The sequence below is a fragment of the Grammomys surdaster genome, unplaced genomic scaffold (assembly GCF_004785775.1).
Source record: "Grammomys surdaster isolate TR1022 unplaced genomic scaffold, NIH_TR_1.0 126219, whole genome shotgun sequence".
In the NCBI taxonomy this organism is placed as follows: Eukaryota; Metazoa; Chordata; class Mammalia; order Rodentia; family Muridae; genus Grammomys; species Grammomys surdaster.
Genome location: NW_021621022.1, coordinates 8,194,130 through 8,199,929, shown reverse-complemented (window position 1 = coordinate 8,199,929; position 5,800 = coordinate 8,194,130). Strand labels below are relative to the sequence as shown.

Sequence of the window (5,800 nt, the reverse complement as noted above, 5' to 3'; positions counted from 1 at the left end):
GTTTATTGACATGCTGTTTGTGGTAACAAGAAATTGTAACCATATATTACGTGTCTCTGTGCTAGGTTGTTTAATGCCTGTCTCATTTCCTGGATTGTGAGTTCTGTGAGGGAAAGCCTGCCTGTTTATCTCATTCATGTGCTGTTTCCAGGACCTGGGACATCAAAACAAGTGGGGAAAACAAAGGAAAATTGAAAAATTCATCCAACCTAGCTACTACTCAAGTAAAATGTATTATATCCATAGAATAGAATACTAGACATCACACAAAAGACACATATAATTACGTAAATACAATTTAAAATTCTGGCAGGAACTATACCTATATCCCCAGAGTGGTTGGTCTTGTGGATGAAGGACTTGGAATTATGGGTAGTTTAGTTCTGTCAATAAATGTCTACTTTTTAAAGGCACTTGCATTTATGTATGTCTTGCTCAATTAAACCTATTTTTAATGTAAAAGGAGGCCAAAAGAATGAATATTTATAGACATATTCCTTGAGAATAAAACAACCCATGATTTTCTCATGTTTTTCCTATAATATTTTCTAGATTTTCCCATGTTTTGTCTACCACATTTGTATTAATAAAAGAAGAGTTTGAAGAGATTATTAAAAATTTCAAACATTCTCAAAAAGTTAGTCACCTTAACTATTTCCATCCTGTCTCCTGCCACTCAGTGAAGAACTGTGCTTGCAAGGGGTGCCAAGTTTCACTGCAAAATCATACAAGGCCCAGTGTTTAGAAGTATAGAAAAAAGATCCCAAGATTCATTGAGCCAAGGCTGGTCCCTGCCTGCAGTTAAATGTTCCACCAACCAGTACACTCCGAAGATTCAACCTAGGAATGTATAATATTCTCTTCCAGCTGAATTCACCTACTCTCTGGCAATGGCTCCTCTCAGGTAATGAGGCTTATCTTTTGACTCCTTTATTGATATTGCTGTATTTCAGAGATTTGGGAGCAGAAATCGTCAGAGATTTCCAACAGCCTGCCTCTGCAGAGCAGGTGTTTCTAAGGGCTGCTGACCAGTGTCTGCCATTGCACCCTTCTTTCTCTCTGTACCATCATGGACTCGAAAGGTAACACTGTAGAACTATTCATAAAATAGCCGGAGGAAGGGCTCACGCCAGTATTCTTCAGGATGAAGGAACTCGAACTGTGGGCATTTCACATGTTTCAAGTAATGGCTGCCAGCAATGAGCCCTGTTTTTATACTGAGACATAACAATGAGAGAAACCCCAGGACCAAGCAGGGGTTTCTTCTCAAATCTAGTCTGATCTTAGGTGAGTATTGGTATTGTTCCTGGCCATTATATGTAGAGGTAGGGTTTGTGCAGAATTGGAGATTAGCCTTGAATCTTTTCAAAGGCTTGATCTCAGATGAAGGCATCTGATCAGCCCAACTGATCCTCTGGGGTGCAGTTCAGTCAAGGGCCAGATGCTATAGTGGATTTGAGACATCCATAGCTTTGGCAGTAGCAGGGGTGGTGGTGGGGCAATGTGAGTATGACCAGAAACCTAGGACAAGAGTATGGTCCAGAGAGGCGGAAGTACTTACTCAAGGCTTGAGCATCCCATGAGTAAGAAGCAGCACTGCTTCACTTCCACCCCACCATGTTTCCTTCTAGATACTATAGATGGCTAGTTGCAGGGGGGATAACCCATCTCTTGGGGACATACTAAGAGCAAGCCCAGTTGTTACCACTCAGTGTCTTCAATTAGCCCTGGTGAGAAGAATTAGCTTGATGTCCTTGAAGCCAAAGTCACAAGGTTGAACATTCACAATAATCAAAACTCATTTAAGAAATAAACCTTACCTTTTCTTTTCCCTTTCTAGGCTATTTTTCCCCCAGCTTGGCAATGGGTGTGTTCTTACCAACCAGTCTCTCCCTCCTTATCAGGATGCACCTGCCACATCTTTGCTTTACACATGTGCCTCTGGCCTGGGAGCGGAACCCACCCTCTCTCTAATCAAGCACCAAGGATGTGCGAGTTCACGAGAGATAACTGTGGCTGGTCTCTCACTAGAGGACCCTCTACCTCCTGGTTACTCACGCTGGTGTGTGAACATTGGATGGTCAGGCCAGCAGCTCTCTTATGTACCCAGGAAGCTATGGTTTTTTTTTTTTGTTTTTTTTTGTTTTTTTAAACTATGATAGGCGGCTTAGGATCAGGGTCTGGTGAAGGGGCTGGAGGCACCATGTCGGGCCGGGAAGGTGGCAAAAAGAAGCCCCTGAAACAGCCCAAGAAGCAGGCCAAGGAGATGGACTAGGAAGATAAAGCTTTCAAGCAGAAACAAAAGGAGGAACAGAAGAAACTCGAGGAGCTAAAAGCCAAGGCCGAGGGGAAGGGCCCCCTGGCCACAGGTGGAATTAAGAAATCTGGCAAAAAGTAAGCTGTTCCTCACATCGGAGGTGACATGACCCTCCTCCTCCATCCCTATGTAAACATCTGGATTCCCTGCCATAACATCTTCGCCACCTAATAGCTAGGATGAAGTGTTATCCTGGAGCCTGTTGTTCTACATTGTAATAAACTTTTGCAAAAAAACAATGAATAAAGTGAACAATGCAATGGCTCCTTGTCTTTAGTGTTCAGCAATTCCTACTTCAGCTGTGAATTTAAAGTGAACCCAGTCTAGAATCCCATTAGAGCCTTGTTCCATCTTCATTGTATTCTGAATTCTGTACCACTTTGAATTAAATAAACTCATTTAAAACCCTAAAAACAATAATAAACTATGATAAGCTGTGCTAGGCACTCCCAGCCAGAAATAAGCTTAAAGATAACACTTCTGAACCCAGGTATGTTCTTGTTACTTCACTGCCCAGAGTCTTAGGGAGGATCCGGCTCCTGGGTTCCAGTGAATCTGAATGGTCTACCTGCTTCCAGGCAAACCCTCATCTGGATTCACGAGGCCAGACTGAGTCACCCTATTGGTATTGGTGGCTCTTATGGTCCTAAAAGTTGTGCACCACAAAGACAGAGCTGGGCCTCATGAAAGGAACCACTCACTCAATGAACACTATTGCTTAGCACACACAACAGAAGCCTCCTTCAGCCTGGAGCTACCTGATTATTTTTTTACAGTACATCTTATTTCATTTAATTTGTATAAGTGTTTGCCTGCATATATCATATATGTTTATCATTTGTGTTCCTGTGTCTGGCACACACGGAGAGTAGAGGAGGCTGCTGGATTCCCTGGAACTGGAGTTACAGACAGTTCTGAGTTGCCACATGGGTTCTGGAAATCAAACCCGGATCCCAGAGGAACAGGCGATGCTTTTAATCACTGACCCACCTTTTCAGCCCCCCATTTAGTTACTTTTAAAGATAGCCTTGACATCTTGGGGTTAGGGAAATGGTATTTTGTCTGAGCTGGATTCCTAAGAAGTAGGGGCCTGGTGACTGTCACCCTAACTCAGCCCAGGCCCGACATTTTGAAAGTGCTCAAATACTATTTGTCAAATGAGTGAGCCTCTCTTGGTGTTGCTGACGATGGTTACTTCCTTCTGGATAGGGCTCACAGACCTTTTTGGTGACTGGTAATATACCGTACAGAGTGATGCTGCAGACGTCTGAACTCGGCCTGCTTTGGTGGGCACACTAAGAAGGCTTCAATTTCTATGTCTTGGTTTGTGCTCCAGATTTATAGATAGGATTAGAAGGCAAGGCCAGCCATGGGTTTACAGAGAGAACTGAATCTCTGGAATGTGATGAGGATGATGATATGATGATGACGAGGAGGAGGAAGAGGAAGAGGAATGGGAAGAAGAAGGGGGAGGAGGAAGGAGGAGGAGGAGGAGGAAGAAGAAGAAGGAGAAGGAGAAGAAGGAGAAGGAGAAGAAGGAGAAGAAGAAGAAGAAGAAGGAGAAGAAGGTCTTGATGATTCTTTGACAGTGTCTTCCTATATACTCTAGAGTGGCTGTGAACTTACAACTTTTTTGTCTTAGGCTAATATGATTTAATTTTTGGTGATAAAAATATAGAACATATAGCATGGCTATGACCGTCCCATTTTTACATGGATAGCAATGGCACTAAGTACCTTCACATTATGATGCAACCACTCCCATCAGCCTCGTCCAGAACATTTCCATCACATCAATCTAAAACTGTTCACTCAACATTGGATGCTCTTCTCCCGTCTCTTCTCGTTCTTGGGAACCACAACTGTTTCTGTGCCTGCGACTCTGACCCTTCCAGGTGCCTCATATAAGTAGACTCACAGAACATTCATTTTCAAAAACGTTATTAATTACTACTATGCATAATTGCATTATGTGGGTGTGGGTGGATGTGCCAGGGCCAGCATAGCCTTCCTGTGACACACATCCTATGCTCACCTCTGCCTTCGGGGCCCCAGAGCTTCTGAGCTTCACCTCCCAGAGGAATCACTAGATTTGAAAAGAGGGCCTGAATTCTCACACCACCCTTCAAAGGCCAGAAGTTGTGTTTCATAATTTTCAGACAATTTGCCTTTCTGACTTAAGTCTTTAGGTTTATGTCAACCTATTATCTCCTTTTGAGAGGGAATTAGCCCCAAACTAAGATGATCTGTACCTGCTCTTGTTATAGCTTCATTTTCTGGACACTTTACTCATGCAGTGTAAGAATGAATGCCCCCCGACTATATATCATTGATTTAATCATTAAACGTCTTTTATTGATTGTCTAGTGAAGGCAATCAGTGTAGTATCTTGGAACTTGACCTCTGGACCCAGACTTCCTAGGTCAGGATCTAAGTTACACCCTTAACCATGTGTACCAGTCCACAAGCTTTTTTTTTTTTTTTTTTTTTTTTTTACTTCCTAGGGCTTCTGGTTCCTTATCTGGCCCACCTCGTTGTGCTGTTGTGAAGATTAAATAACTTGGTGTATTAAAACACAAGAGGGTTTGACCCTCCATAAATGTGCTATTTCTCTGCACAGGTAGGGCATTGGCCTGCGTGCTGGGAATGGCAGCCAGCCAGGCTGACCAGCAATAGACCCTCTGTGGTTTGCAGTCTAATGGAGCGGCTAGGCTGGTAAGCTATTACACGACAGCCTGGATCTATGAACAAGCAAGTGTGTAATTAAAAGATATATTTTTATGCAAAGACTAACCTCAGTCAATTGCACTCTTAGGATTAGAGAATTATAGGATCACAAGAACGCATGAAAGTTGAGGCACTACTCTTTCTCTTTAACGTGCTCACCTGTTCAGTAAAAATGAACAATTGTTAGGTTCCTAAAGTGTATAGACCTTAGAAAATGTCAGTGACAAAAAAAAAAAAATCTTTTCCCCCAAGAAGCTAACTTTTTTTTTTTTTGGTGAGGGACAGGTAGAAAACAATAAACATAAGCACTCAAATTAAACAATGAATGTATGAATCAAGAAATCCAACTGTTTTGTATGAGAGGCTTTATTTAGTTATTGTGTGTGCATAAATGTTTGTGTACTATATGCATGAGTGGACTGTGTTTGTGTAGTGTATGCATGAATGAACTGTGTGTGTTTGTGTAGTGTGTGCACAAGTGCGCTGTGTGTGTATGTTTGTGTAGTGTATGCATGAATGGACTGTGTGTATGTATGTTTCTGTAATGTACGCACGAGTGGACTATGTGTATGTGTAAGTGTGTGTGTGTGTGTGTGAGTGTGTGTGTGTGCATGTGTGTGTGTTGGGGTCATATACCTAGGCAGGTGTATATGGAGGTCAGAAGTTGATGTCAGATCTCCTTTCTTCTCCTTCTTCTTCTTCTTCTTCTTCTTCTTCTTCTTCTTCTTCTTCTTCTTCTTCTTCTTCTTCTTCTTC

The 5,800-nt window shown here is 42.3% G+C and overlaps 1 pseudogene; it reads left to right on the top strand.

Moving 5' to 3' along the window:
• Window positions 1-2,171: 2,171 nt before the first annotated feature.
• On the top strand, window positions 2,172-2,451 carry LOC114613405 (annotated as a pseudogene).
• Window positions 2,452-5,800: the final 3,349 nt, after the last annotated feature.